Source organism: Rhipicephalus sanguineus, chromosome 5 (genome assembly GCF_013339695.2).
Source record: "Rhipicephalus sanguineus isolate Rsan-2018 chromosome 5, BIME_Rsan_1.4, whole genome shotgun sequence".
Classification (NCBI taxonomy): Eukaryota; Metazoa; Arthropoda; class Arachnida; order Ixodida; family Ixodidae; genus Rhipicephalus; species Rhipicephalus sanguineus.
Genome location: NC_051180.1, coordinates 39,051,638 through 39,065,939, shown reverse-complemented (window position 1 = coordinate 39,065,939; position 14,302 = coordinate 39,051,638). Strand labels below are relative to the sequence as shown.

Below are 14,302 nucleotides of genomic sequence, written 5' to 3'. Positions count from 1 at the left end.
TAGGAAAGTACCATTGTCACAATGGTTCTTTTTTGCACATTTTTGCTTGTGTTTATGTTTTAATGAAATCGTCTCGGCTTCTGCCGCATCTTGTAAACCCTATCCAAAAAAAAGCCGGGCGGCCGAGGTCTTGATAGCATTTGTGCCATTTTTCGATTTTTGCTCGCCTGCCTACAGATTCTCAGACTTTCCAATAAGGAAATCAGTTGATAGTCAGCTCTGTGCCCTGGTATGTTCTTCGTCCCGTTGTCTGCGCCTTTTGCCACAAAGAAGAATCCACATTCAAGTGCGGTTTACTTGTTAAACATCTTGACAGGATAGCACAGCTACTCAAGAAAAGAGCACATAGCAGTGCTGAACTCACGACTAACTTTTCTAGAAATCACGCAGATACTTAAGATATCACCTGAACCCAAGTGTTTTCACAGAGATAACATCATTTACAATGGTCGATTCCACGAAAGATAAAAAAAAAGGTGTATACTTGATGTTTCCGATTTTCCTGATAATTTTGTATGTTGTGCACATATGACTGCACAGCACGAAATCGCAATTTGTTTTCACATAAAAATTTTTTTCAACACAGAAAATTCGACGAGCGTCGCCGGTTGACGACGACCATCTTACGAAGAGTGCGTTTTCGTAAATTCGCAACCATGCTGGCAGCTACTGAAGCTATACATTACAAATATCTTTCTATTTAGCATAAGTAGAAGTGAAGAAGAAATAGCTCTTATAATTTGATGGAATTCTGAGCAAATTATGCATTTTAAAAAATTCACGACAAACGCTGCGTTAGTGAAAATTAGTCAAATTTGGGACGCTATGGTTACTTCTTGTGAACATCTTAGTTTGTTCATATTTGCTGTATGAATAGGCCTTTATGTGAATAATGAACCTCTGCATTTGTATTTCAAAGTAGTAAATTTTCATGTATTATTTGTATGGTCGCCCATTTGATGTCGTCACCGATCATCATGCACTATGCTGGCTGTCATCATTGAAGGATCCCTCGGGCCGTCTCGCCGCTGGGCACTTTGCCTGCAAGACTACGACATCCGCGTGCTGTACCGCAACGGACGCCAGCATGCTGATGCCGACGCCCTCTGGAGCTCCCCCTTGCCTGACGCCAATGCCTCCTGCCTCAGTATCTCAAATTGCTGTTTCTTCCATCGACGTTCACACCATCACTACCGAGCAGCGCAAGGATAAATGGATCACCTCGCTGATAGACTTGCTCACTGATCCGTCCGGCAACACCAACCACTCGCCCGTTGCGTCGTCAAGCCCACAATTTCGCCATTCGTGACAACCTACTGCACCGACGCAATTACAACGCCAACGGCCGCCAGTGGCTACTTGTGATACCCCGAAGTCTGCGTGCTGAAATATGCGAGTCCTTCCACTCTGATCCGCAATGCGCGCACTCTGGGGTATCCAAAACTTACCACCGCATTCGACAACGATACTTCTGGTAGAGGGATGTACCGTTACGTGCAGAAGTTCGTCCGCTCCTGCCTCGATTGCCAACACCGAAAACCTTCAACGCACGTGTCACCAGTCGGTCTACAACCATTACCTTGCCCTAACCATCCGTTTGGGCGCGTGGCATCGATTTGTATGGACCACTTCCTCTGACCTCGGCTGGTAACCGTTGGGCCATCATCGCCGTTGACCATCTAACGCGATCTGCCGAAACCGCTGCCCTCACAGCGGCTACAGCGTGCGATGTTGCCTCCTTCCTGCTACACCGATTCATGCTGCGTCACGGTCCACCCTAGAAGCTTCTCAGCGATCGAGGCCGTGTCTTCTTGTCGGAAGTCGTCGAAGCCATTCTCAAAGAGTGCCATGCTGTTCACCGCAAAACTACTGCTTACAACCCGCAGACGAATGGCCTAACCGAACACTTTAACCACACGCTCGGCGACATGCTCTCAATGTATGTCGCCGCCGATCACACAAATTGGGATGCCATTCTGCCCTTCGTCACCTACGCCTATAATACCGCCCCTCAGAACACTACTGGTTTTTCACCCTTCTTCCTGTTGTACGGAAGGCACCCGTCGCACACCATTGACACGATACTACCCTACAAGCCGGATCCATCTGAGTGTGCGCCTATTTCTGACACAGCCAGGCTTGCTGAAGAGTGTCGCAAGCTTGCAAAGACCTTTACAACGCACGAACAAGAGCGGCAGAAGAGCCTTCGCAGTGGCACCACCACTTCTGAGTCCACGTTAGTCGCCGGAGCGCTCGTATGGCTCTCGGTCCCTACCACTGCAACTGGCCTCTCTTCAAAACTACTGCCGAAATACGAAGGCCCCTACCGGGTCATCGAGCGCACATCACCGGTCAACTACCTGATCGAACCCATCGAACCAGCTTTGGACATGCGCCGTCGAGGGCGCGACATAGTCAACGTGGAGCGCCTCAAGGCCTACTAACCCACTAATAGTGACAAGCTGTTAGGTCGCCGAACGGCTCCCTTTTAACCATTACGTTTATTGCAGAGAGTAGTGAAGACAGGACAAGAAGGGACACAGATAGGCGCTATCTTTTAAGTGTTTTTTTGGACTCAGACACACATATTTATAATTTAAAAGAAAAACTTCAACATGCGCAGGCACAGCTGCGTCCAGGAAAAATAGTTATTTCTTTGACAAGTAGTGTAATGACACACTAACGCAATCTCGGCCAAGATTATGAATACTTGCTGACTCAATAATCAATGTAGTATAGTTTCTTTACTGTTTGGCAAACAGGCAATCGCTGCGTTTCTTTACATTGTTGCAATGTTCCCTGAATCTTTCCTTGAGATGTTGCCCCATTTGCCCTCTATAATGCTTACCCCATGATAGGAGTATCTGATAAACGGTACCTTATATGCAGGGCACGTAACGTGTCCTGTGATTCTTATTGCAGCCAAGCCTCTCCTCTGAGTATCTGGGTTGCTGCTTTCCATAGTTTAACATGCTTATTTGAGGCCATGAACATTATGCTGATGATTCCGAGCACCAACCGTTTTTACATTGTTGAATATTCCGTGCAGATATGGCATCGTGGCAAACATTTTTCGGCCATCAAGATTTGGCTTTTTTTTTTTTTTTGGCTTGGCAACTGGAAGGTGGTTTTCTGGGTAGGGCATATGCAAACGATACAGCAAGGTGAACAGGATATCCTGCTTGTGTCAGGGGAGTTCTTTGGAAATTAAGGCTTGTCCACAAGTAATAGGAACAGAAATTTTACTGCGTTAGCGAGCCACAGTGGCATAGGCAGAAATTCATTCGGGGAAGAGGGCGAGTGGGGGCATGGGCCCGGTCTGCTACCCCCTCGCTACGCCACTGTCCAAGCAGTGTCAGACAATGCACCTTTCTACCATTATTGAGTGGGAGAAACTAAGAGGCAGCAATGGCTTGTATCCCATCAGTTCGTATAACTAGCTCATGCACTTTTTATGCAAATGAAATTGTACATTCAGGAACCTGATATGGTACAATCCTTGCCCGGATGCTCGTGGGTAAGCACCAGTGGGTGTTAGTAATCATGTGCCAGTGTTAATATGTTAGTGGCTTCAGATTCGAAAGAACCTTTGTGGTATTTAATAAAGAAAGACGCAGTCATCCTCATATCTAAAACATTTAAAACTTATGTGCTTGCATATTGTACTAAATAATCATGTTCCTATTTCTTGTGGACGAGGCTTGATTTCAAGAACTCGCTGGATGCAAGCAGGATATCCTGCTCCCCTTGCTGTATTGGCTGCAGAAGCCCTACTAAACAAACACCTTCCAGCTGCCAGGCCAAAGAAATGGCTAATCGTGATGGCCAAAATATGTTTGCCACTATGTCATACCTGCACGGGATATCCGACAATATAAGAACGGTTGGTGCTCGGCAATCATCAGCATAGTGTTCACGGCCTCAAATAAGCGTGCTAAACTATGAAAAGGTTGCAACCCAGACACTCACTTGGCTGCAATAGGAATCACAGGACACATTATGTGCTCTGTAAGGAAGGCATCGTTTATCAGATGATGGGATAAGCATTATGTGGAGCAAATGGGGCAGTGTATCAAAGAAGGCTCAGGGAAGACTGAAACATAAAGAAAGGCAGTGATGACTGGTTAGCTGAACACTGGAGCATGTGTGGTTGCTTCCCACTTTTTGATGAGAGTTTCATCGTGCGTATGCACAGCAACGAAACTACTACATTAAAATTGAGTCAGCAACTATTAATAATCTTGGCTGAGATTGCATTAGTGTGCCTTCACTATCTTTAACAAAGAAATAATTATTTTTCTTCGATGGAGCTGTGCCTGCGCACGCCCAATTTTTTTTTTCATGGCAGCTGCACCACAGTTTCATGGCAGCACAAACAACACAGATGTTCGATGGAAGATGGAGGAGGCTTGAAGAGACGAAAAAAATCTTCAAACGGTATGTCACTGCAGCCAACTCTTGTACGAGTAGACTTGCCTTCATCAAGATGGCAACATCAAGAATTAACAGTTGCTCCCTTTATGAAGACAACTCCAAGTTTCAAAACGTTGGCTCTAGCGACATCCCATGTTCAAAGATTACAAGCTCAACAATACAAACTATTCGACGTTCCATGTTCAAGGAATGCAAACTAAATAATATGCATTGCACTGAAGTGCAGAAGGTACGTTTCTCACTCCTAAGCTAAAGGCCAGTATATGCTGTATATCAATAGACCTTATGCAAAATTGCTGCCATCTGTTGGAGGTTTGACGAAGCTAACGATTCGGCACCATGTTGGAGGCTTGTGCCCGAATTCTATTGCTGTCGCCGCTATCACTTCTTGCTTGTATCCGCTTTGGTAGTCGGCAATCAGGGCATAAAAATGTCAGGCAAGCCTGTACACGTTACCGGCATTTCCTAGTTTTTACGTTGATGGTTATTACGTGTAAAGAACCGCCTCACAGCGAGAAGAAGGTACAAGTTTGACACTGCGAGTCACGTGCAGGCCTGTCGTCGTCGATAATGAAGCTCTGCGCTAGGTTACAAATTGGCCTGTCTGTTTTCAGTGTAGCGAATAAAGCGTTGTTAGCTATCTGAATATCATGCTTGTATAATGTAGGATGGTTGGGAAGAGGCTTTATTTAGCGCGGCTAGGCGCAGCGATGACGGTAAGAAAGTGCAGTTGACCCAATTGAAAGCATATTTCATGAGGGACAGCCTATGTCGAGCCGACGTAGTGTCCATCTAATTTTAAATAAAACGTTGTCCTCTTTATCTTTGAAATAATATTATTTCGCTGTTGTAGTCATCCGACCTATGTTATGTACAGAATTACCGTGCGATTAAAATGCAGAAAATTGCGCATCTCATGCACGTGGAAAGTGAACATGAAAAGTGTAGTGTCTCCTAGAAGTAGATGCCGATCAGCTGGTATTTTATTGAATATCCTTCCGATATGTGATCCTATATAACAGGAAACGCCAAGAATATTCGTGTTCACATTGTCGCTTTAGGGGCCTACTGGTGCTTTACAATTTAAACCCGTTGCGGCAAGGCAGTTTTGCTTCGCCGACTGAAACCGCCTCAGCGCGTAACCAGCGGTAGCGCACCCACGGTAGAATGTAGCACATTTCCCGGAACAGCATTTTATTTAGTTTCATAAGAAAAGTACCACGCACTTGAAGCACCTGTTAACATTTCATAGCAAACTGGAGTGTACAGAGGATTTTTCCGAAGGGGGGATCAGCTTTTGGGAGAACCTGATTTGCTCTTCCTGGGGTATAAGTTAAACAAAAAAAAGTAAGGGGTGGGGGCGGTCAGGACATCCGGGCAACCCGTCTGAACCTGGCAGTGATACCACATGAAATGCTTGAAAAATACGCATAGTGAAGAAATACGCACGCAAAGCATCCCACCAGACGCTACCTTGTTAAACTCCACCATCGAAAACAAACTACAAACAACACGCTCCAGCACAATCGGTCCGTCCGCTGCAAATCAATGACGCGCACGAGCAATCTGTCTAACATGTAATTGTTATCGCAATTTAATAAACAAGCTAATATCAACAGCAGCGCAGGCATGCGCGAGTAGCCGCGATGCAGCTTTGAAGCTCGTACACGAAGCGGGTTTGTGCCTGCAGCAAGCACACGGTGCGAAAACTTTCTTGTTCTGGCATGACATGAAAGAGTGTTCTCTGATGAGTGCCGATGCTGTCACATACCACATATATTAACGGCGAACGGAAACACGGCGTTAGTCGTAAGCAGTAACCGAAGCAACGGAACGATCTGCTGATTCTCGTCGGCCACGAGGAAATGTACTAACATGGAGGCTTGGTTCCTGCAAACCTTCTTTCAGCATCCCAATTTCCTCAATCTCAGCAACACAGCACTCGAAAATATGTTGGCATTTTCGTTCTTATCAGCCGCCACACGTTGATATGTACGCTCCTTGTCTACATGCGGAGCGCGCTTAGCCTTCAACATGGCGGAAATGCACACAGCGGCCGCTAGATGGCAGCAGATTTTGCATAAGGTCTATAGGTGCTATGTGTCCAAACTGTCGCAATCTAGTGATGAAAAGAAATGCCTACCACTCATTATGGCTTGCCCGGGCTTGCAGGAAGTATGCTCCTATCTTGTACTGCAATCTGTCCTCTGTGTCGGTGCCATGAACAGCTCTCATCGCTGATACATGCATAATAGATACCACAAGGAAATGTTGATTTTCACTCAAGACAAACCCAACCACACACAGATAGTGAGTACCAAACATGTCCTCAGGCAAGTCTATATTCATATATTAAAGAGATTGATCCTTGAATGAAGGGATCAGGGTGCAATAAGAACAGGTATTAGTGGACCAGCCACTTGCAGACTATTGAAAGAGTGCCATTGCATGTTCAACATTCACACATGTACACAGTAAGCAATCAGTCATGGGCACGTTACCAGTAAAATGTAACAGTGTTACAGTTACCTAAGCCAAAAAAGTGGGATAGGTTTCAAACAGGAGAAAGTGCCTCAGACAGGCTGGCCGACGTTTCCATAGGGGGACCTATCTTTATCGAAGGCACCTTGTCATCCTTGGCGTGTTAGTTTTAAAGGGTTAGTGTTGACGTCATGTCTAGCGGTGGTGCTTGTCGCTGTTGGTAATTGCTGCCTGGAAAGAGAAAACTAGAGAGAGGAGTGTAGCCCTTGCCACATCATTTCAAGAAAGTTTGCAACGGCGCTCAGGCCTCTCATCTCAGAAGTAAGGGGAGCTGCAAAGAAGGGAAAAAAAAAAGCAAGAAAAAGGAGAGAAAAAAAGAAAAAAAAATGGAAAAGGGGGGGGGGGGGGTCTACTGAGCGAGAGCCGTCAAAGGCAAAAAAAAAAGAGTGGAGTATGAAAGCCACTTGGAAAGGCTGCAGAAGGGCGGCACGTCTAGCCCTCACAAAGGGCTGCAGAAGATGGTGGGTAAGGCAACTACAGGCGGGGAAAGCGGGCGGCGTACTTTTAAAAGCCCACATGTGGAATTTAAGTGATATTGAGAGGGGTGTCTGAAAAACACGTGCTTGATGGGTCAAGTCATTGGCTCTGTTAAAGTAACTGTTACAGTTACAGTTACAGAGTTTCCAAAAGTAACCTGTTACAGTCACACTTACTGTGACAAGTAACGTCGTTACTTTGTTGCAGTTACTGTGACGAAGTAACGTCGCTACTTTTCCGTTACTGTATAAAATAAATAATAGATTACAAACCAAGCGATAGAATTCATTTATTAAATATGTATGAAGGCATGCGGGCAGTTAAAATTGCACGTGGTAAAACCCTAGACGAAGTAAACCTAACAGGGGGCCAAACACAAGCATTTGTTGTGTACACCTCATTTTGTTGCATCAATTTTGTTGTTCATGCACCGTTGGTGAAAAAGGGAATTTATTTGCAAATAATAATAACAAATGTCCTCTGATACTCAAAATGGAAAATGTGGTTGATGCACTAGAACGACAGCAGTATCATAGGATGTTTATTAACGACACCCAGAAGCGCATGCAAATAGCAACGGAGAGTGTGTGACGAATGAAGACGACGTCCATTGTGTCTGTTTCATATATATGTTCAAGGTGTATCATACCCTGTTCGGTTAGCTTTGTGTCCGCTGGGCATACAAACCGTTTCTAAGTCCCGTTATACTCTGGGGCATGTGTTCGCGAAACCCAAAGATTGCACACCTGCAGACGATCAGAGTAGGGTGATATACAAGCCCGATGCGGGCATTGCGACGCGACTTGCATCGGCGAAACGGGAAGGAAAGAATCAACGAGGCTTAAAGAAGGCAAACGGGATGTTGTTAAAGCAACTCATGCAACGCATTCTAAGATGGAGCTTGTTTAGCACTTCCGGAGAACAGGGCATAGCTTTGACGTAAACACTGTGACGACGCTGGCTCGTGAACGAAGGTGAGGGGAAGGAACTCCTGGAATCGCGGTTCATTCGCCGCGACGCGTCGGCTTGCAATATAGTTACTGTATATGGCACCTTTAGGAGCCATGTCGTAGCATATATAGTAACTATAGTCGGATACAACTTAAGAAGTCAGGAGAGACTAAAGAAAAGAAATAGTCCCGCTCATGCAAGCACCGATGTTCTCCAAAGGCGAAGCCACCGCCATCCCGCTCATGATGTCCGTCCCGAGTGCGCGCCCATTGGTGCAGGCTTGTGTTCATCTGCCTTTGAGGAGAAAATGCCACTGACTTCTAAAGTTGTATCCGACTATAACATGCAACAACCACATTCCCCTACTGGTTTACACGGACGTATGGGACACTGGTCGATCTCCGCAAATTTTTTTCTTTCTTTCCTTTTCTTTTTCTTGTTGCCAGTGTATACTGAGGATGTCACATGCATAGGAGGCAAAACGTCCATGTGATTTTGTTAATAATTGTTGTATTAAGTTGGAGTAAACCTTTTACAATTAGTTTCAAAGAGGTTTTGAAAAATTACTTAGTTCACAGTATTTGTGCCTCTCAACCGTTTCGCGCTCTGCTGCTTTCTAGCCGTCAGTCAAACACGATTATTGCGCAGCCTCGGACGAAGGAGAATATAAACTTGGCGTCGTGATGTTCCACCGGTACACCAAGAACCGAGCTAGAAGCTCAAGTGACAAAAAGGATATATATACGCCGGAAAAAAAAAACTACTTGAATTTAGCAAGTTGTTCAGTTCCAACATGATTGACTTACGACATGTAGTTTACAAGTAAACTTAAGTTGTGTTAAAGACTGACTGCTGACCTCGGTCTTCTGCAGGGTAGATAATACTCTAAGCGACCTCCACCCCTAAATTGGTAGGGGAGCCGTGCTGTGGAAAGATGAAAGGTGGAGAGGATATGGGAAAGTAACTGTAACGGCATTTCCCATTACAGTTACTCTGTAAAAAAGTAACAGTGTTACCGTTACAAATTCCTATAAATTAAAAGTAACTAGTTACAGTTACAAGTTACCGAAAAAAGTAACTAGTTACCGGTAACGCGTTACTAGTAACTAGTTATTGCCCAAGACTGTAAGGAATACCCGAAATATGCACATAGCCCTATGGGCGATCCACATGAAAATAACGATATGCACACTTTTATCAAAATATAAAAAAAATGAAAGAGTGTGCGTGGTCCATGTGCACTTGGTGTGAGGTGGGAATGAGCCATGCATATTGTATTGCATCATGAATGTAAGCCATTCAGGGAACAAACTTTTGGTTCTCTAAAGCGAATTCCCGTGTAGTTTGTCTTGTAGAGTTGAGCTGTCAATTTGATTTCATTTTAAGTTATGTAAGGCCTTCACAAAACCGATAATATTTTCCAACTTTCTGTGAACTTCTGGAAACATATATGAGAATTGAGATCTTTTTATTTTAATTTATGACCTTACAAAGCTCAATAAACCCTAAATCACTGCATACTAAACCTTGGTTATGCATTTAAGTAAGAGAGCAATATTGGTACTATGCTGAGTAAAAAAAAGCGTGAAAATACAATAACTTAAAGCACCACACAATAAAGCAACATTCTCACAACATGAGCACAATCTAAGTTATTTGTGATAGAGAACCTCGTGTGCTTAAAGATGCTAAGAAAAAATATATAATGGCAGAACACGAGCTCACGCATATTTTCTCAAACACACAATATTGAAACGAAGAGTAGCATGTGTTAGCTTAATTAACCTAATTGAATTGACATATTCGTCTACTAACACTATTTGATATAAACATGTGCTTCTTCACATTAAGTACGCATTTGTTGGAGTGTGCACTTAGTACCAGTACGTAACGTAATTCACTCAAATACATTACTTCGAGTGAGCTCCTTTAAAACATTTATGAGGCATCTAGGTTAAAATCCTAACCACAAAACAACTGCATGGATTTCTGGCGAAAAGCTCGGGGACGCAACCACGAAAACATATCCATCATCGTGTGCGCGTGTCAGGGCTGTGTGTTTTGCTATCACGTCAGGGGCGTAGCCAGAAATTTTTTTCGGGGGGGGGGGGGGTTGAACCCCCTCCAACACCCCCCTTGGCTACGCCCCTGTATCACGTCCCCAGTCTTGTGATAATTTTGCATGTTATTGCCGAGTTTGGTGAACTCTCTCGCATCACCACAGTGAAAACATTATGGGACGACCCCATGTGTTTAAAAGCACACACTTTCTAACGGCGACAAGGGATTCTAGAAACACTCTCAAGCGATGATCTCGTACAGTAAACAGTCAAGGAATAACAGCACAACGACACGAGGCCTGCATGATCGAAGCATAAGATTGCGTAGCGCAATGCGCATCCTTCAAACATGTCATTTATGGTGGTGTATATAAGAGCACCCAAAGCACAAAACATACCAGCCTATCGGGTATCTGTTGATCATCCTCGCTGTGCCAACACGACGGTTCCTGCAAACAGTTTCCATGCAATGAAGTAACATAGTTACGTAGTTCAGCGACCTTCTTCAACTTACCCAAGTTTGGCACAGTCGCTCGTCAAAAGGTTCAAGCTTCCGCTCCTGTGGAACCGCGGTCGCCGCTTGTCAAAACACTCGGACGCGGATTGTCTTCGGAAGTACACTCGATCACTCGATCAACGTGAGTAATCGATGAACGAAGCAAGAAAGCACTTTTGAGCGCGGACACAAAGCTGTGCGTCCCGTGAGGCTGTGTTGAGTGGCAACGAACAACGACCATCATCCGCCACTGGATCAAGGCAGGAGAACGCCCCAACACGCGGAAAATGCCCAGTCGACGAATGTCGCGTACGATAAGCACGCAATAAACGCACACAATACACGATAAACATGTAAGCGCGGCACACATGTGTTCACGGGAAGCTGGTGGTGCTCCGGCAGTACGAGACCTGTTGCAACTGTTAGCTTACAGTCTAAACCAAAAAGAATGTAGGTGGCAGCAGTGTCGTGATATGCTACAGGCCATAATTTTTATTAAAAATAAAACGTATTTGTGGCTTTTCACACAGGCGAAGGTGGCGAAGGTCAGGGAGGCGGGGCTCTGTATATAAGCGTTGCGTCCGCCTTTCGCGTCGGGCCCCATATAAGCGTTGCGTCCGCTCGAGCCATTTCCGCCTCGGGCTCCATATAAGCGTTGCGACCGCTCGCGGCCGCATATAGCGGGCCCAATCCGTCACCGCAGAATTTGTCACGCTTAATGGCGATTGAAGGGCCGCTTATATGCAGTACGTTGTGGTGGAATAAAAATGGGCCGTTTATGTGCCGGACGTTATACGGTACTTGAATAAGAGTGTAGGGCCTACGTTGTTCCTGATTGCTAAAAATGAAGTACATTGTCCTCTGAGGGGGACCATAGACTTAACATACCAAGTTTTAGGAAATTATGTTGAGCCAATGGCGTCAAAGTACGATAATTACACTTTGAAATCCGTGACGTCACGCACGGAGATTTCGGCGCGACATTTAAAAATGAAACTTTGAACTTGGTCTTCTCCTGTATTAATGAACCTATGATGGTGAAACTAGAGGCATTAGATTTCTTAGAGTACAATTTATAAATCTAAACATCTTCATTGTTTCTCTTTAGTGTCCCTTTAAGTGCGACTTCGCTTCTAGGGTCTGCTGAATTACTTTGTTTCTTGTGCCGCTCTACGCATGGATCCAGAATACCATCATTAGCTAAACTAACTGTGAACTTTTCTGCTGATAAAGGAGTAAACTGTGATAAGAGCACATATGCACACGCACTCGTCTTTGCCACACAAAACCATACGCAATTTTTACTTATGAAGACTGAAATTCCTACTTGGAATTTTAGCGGCGAAGAAAGCACAGCAGACATAATCTATGGTATCTAATTTAAGAGTTTATTTTGAGGTACAGAGACATGCAGATACATGCAGGAATTTTTTCGGGGAGAGGACAGGCGGGGGGGGGGGGGGTCCTTGATCTGAAGTGGGTGCCAGGCCGGCAGATGTGGTGTGGTATAATTTTGCGCTCTGAATGCCATGGCAAAACAACGCCAGACCTGCGCGGAAAGCGCAGTACAGTCACAGCAAAAGCTCGAAGAGCGGCATTTCTAGAGCCCGTTATAAACTCTCTTGTGGCTGCTAATACAAGTACACTAGGAACGTACCCACTACGCCACAAATCATAACTTTCGTGAAGTTGAGAAACACGTCATTCTGCGGAGAAGCGAGGTACCAAATGTGCAGTTTGTTGATACGACGGCTGATGACGATGAAGAATTATGACTGAGCCTTTTGTAGTGGGTTGGAACCTATAAAGGACTCGCTAGTTACGTAATTCGCATTGTGTGGCGCCCAGTCGTTATCTCACTCTCCCACCACGCTTTATAACATTCGCAAACGTGAGAAAGAGATAGAGAGAGGGAATTAACTTTATTGGGACCCCGAGGAAATGGATCATGGGAGCCTTATGGGCTTCCTTGGCAACGAATAGAAGTGCACTTGCGAGGAACCCATTACGCTATAAATCATCATAATTTTTGTGAAGTAGGGAAGCAGTCACTATGCAATTTGTCTTCATCCTGCGGAGAACCATGGTACCTGCTAAACACCTGTAAGGCATTATATGCACTTTGTTGATGCTGTGGCTGATGACGATGAAGAATTATGGAAGAACCCTTTGTAATGGGTTGGAAGCATTCAACAAACCACTCGTTGCGCAATTCGCATTGTGTGACGCCTGGTTACAGAATTCGCGTTCTGTGACGCTTGGTTGTTATTTTACTCTTCTACCACGCTACGTTACATATGTTAATGTGGTTCCTTCTCGACATGAAGCCTGTATAGGGTCTTTTTGCAAAGCAGTTTCAAGCGCCGGCATGGCTCTGCGGTAGAACACTGGGCTTCCACGCAGAGGCCCTGGTTCGAACTTCATTCCATTCTGGACTTCTTTTCTTTGTCTCGTTTTTTTCCTTATTTCGAGCGACAGTGGTTACGGACACCGGCGGTGGCGGACAACTACGGCGCCAAAAACGGCCCTTGTTGTGATCTCATAACAGCTTTCTCTGTAAAACAAAATTTCGTGGGGAGGGGGGGTTCACGGGCCCAGTGTGCCACCCGAGGCTACGCCACTGCACAGGGGTAAAAATTGCTGCAAATCCCACGCATTGTGGGAATCGATTTCATTCGAAGCAGTCAGCGAGTAGCTGCTTATGCCGCATCTTTTTTTTTCTTTTTTTACTGAGCCAGATATTACGAGATAGATCGACGTCTTCGTGTAAGTTGAGTAGTTGTGGGCATATCGAGGGCTTACTAGGCACATAGAGTTCACTGGCGCCTAGAAGGCAGCTCATGATCAGATTAGGATCGCTACGCACGTTAAAGCACATACGTCGGTTTTATACAAACGAAGTGCACGCTATACGGTGCGATGAGGTGCGTATCATGAGCAGCGGTTGTCGGCGTATTCCTTCAGGGTCGACCACCGCTGAATATAGCCAGCTTGCTGCGTCATACGAGTAGATACGTAATGTTTGTTACATTGTTATCAAAACAGTTAGCCAGCCCTGCAACCACACTTGATGTTGCCGCAAGATGACTGCTGTATGTAGAAGGAATAGAGATGGTTTAACAAAACTTGAAAATAGTCTAGATGGTGCATAGCTAGTGGGAAATTTGCGAGCGCAAAACAAGACATTCACAAGAACGATAGAGACAAGATGGGTGGACGCATAAATAAATTATGTGAGTGTTCTTATGAAAGCTTCAACACAGTAATATCCTCTGGTGTCAAGAAATTGCGTAGTGCCTAGGAACAGGAACAAGCAAGAGCAAGCGTCTTTACATGCTGGTCA

The 14,302-nt window shown here is 45.0% G+C and overlaps 1 long non-coding RNA gene across 2 annotated transcripts in view; it reads right to left on the bottom strand.

Moving 5' to 3' along the window:
• The window catches only part of LOC125758709 (uncharacterized), a 12,275-nt gene extending 868 nt beyond the window's left edge, over positions 1–11,407 (bottom strand). The window contains exons 1-3 of one of the 2 annotated variants that reach the window (XR_007416338.1): positions 10,978–11,407; positions 10,862–10,912; positions 6,593–6,671 (exon numbers count right to left, since the gene is read on the bottom strand). This is a non-coding gene — a long non-coding RNA (uncharacterized LOC125758709). Of the gene's footprint in view, positions 1–6,592; positions 6,672–10,861; positions 10,913–10,977 lie in introns of those variants that run through there. The other variant, XR_007416339.1, reaches the window with a different exon arrangement.
• Positions 11,408–14,302: the final 2,895 nt, after the last annotated feature.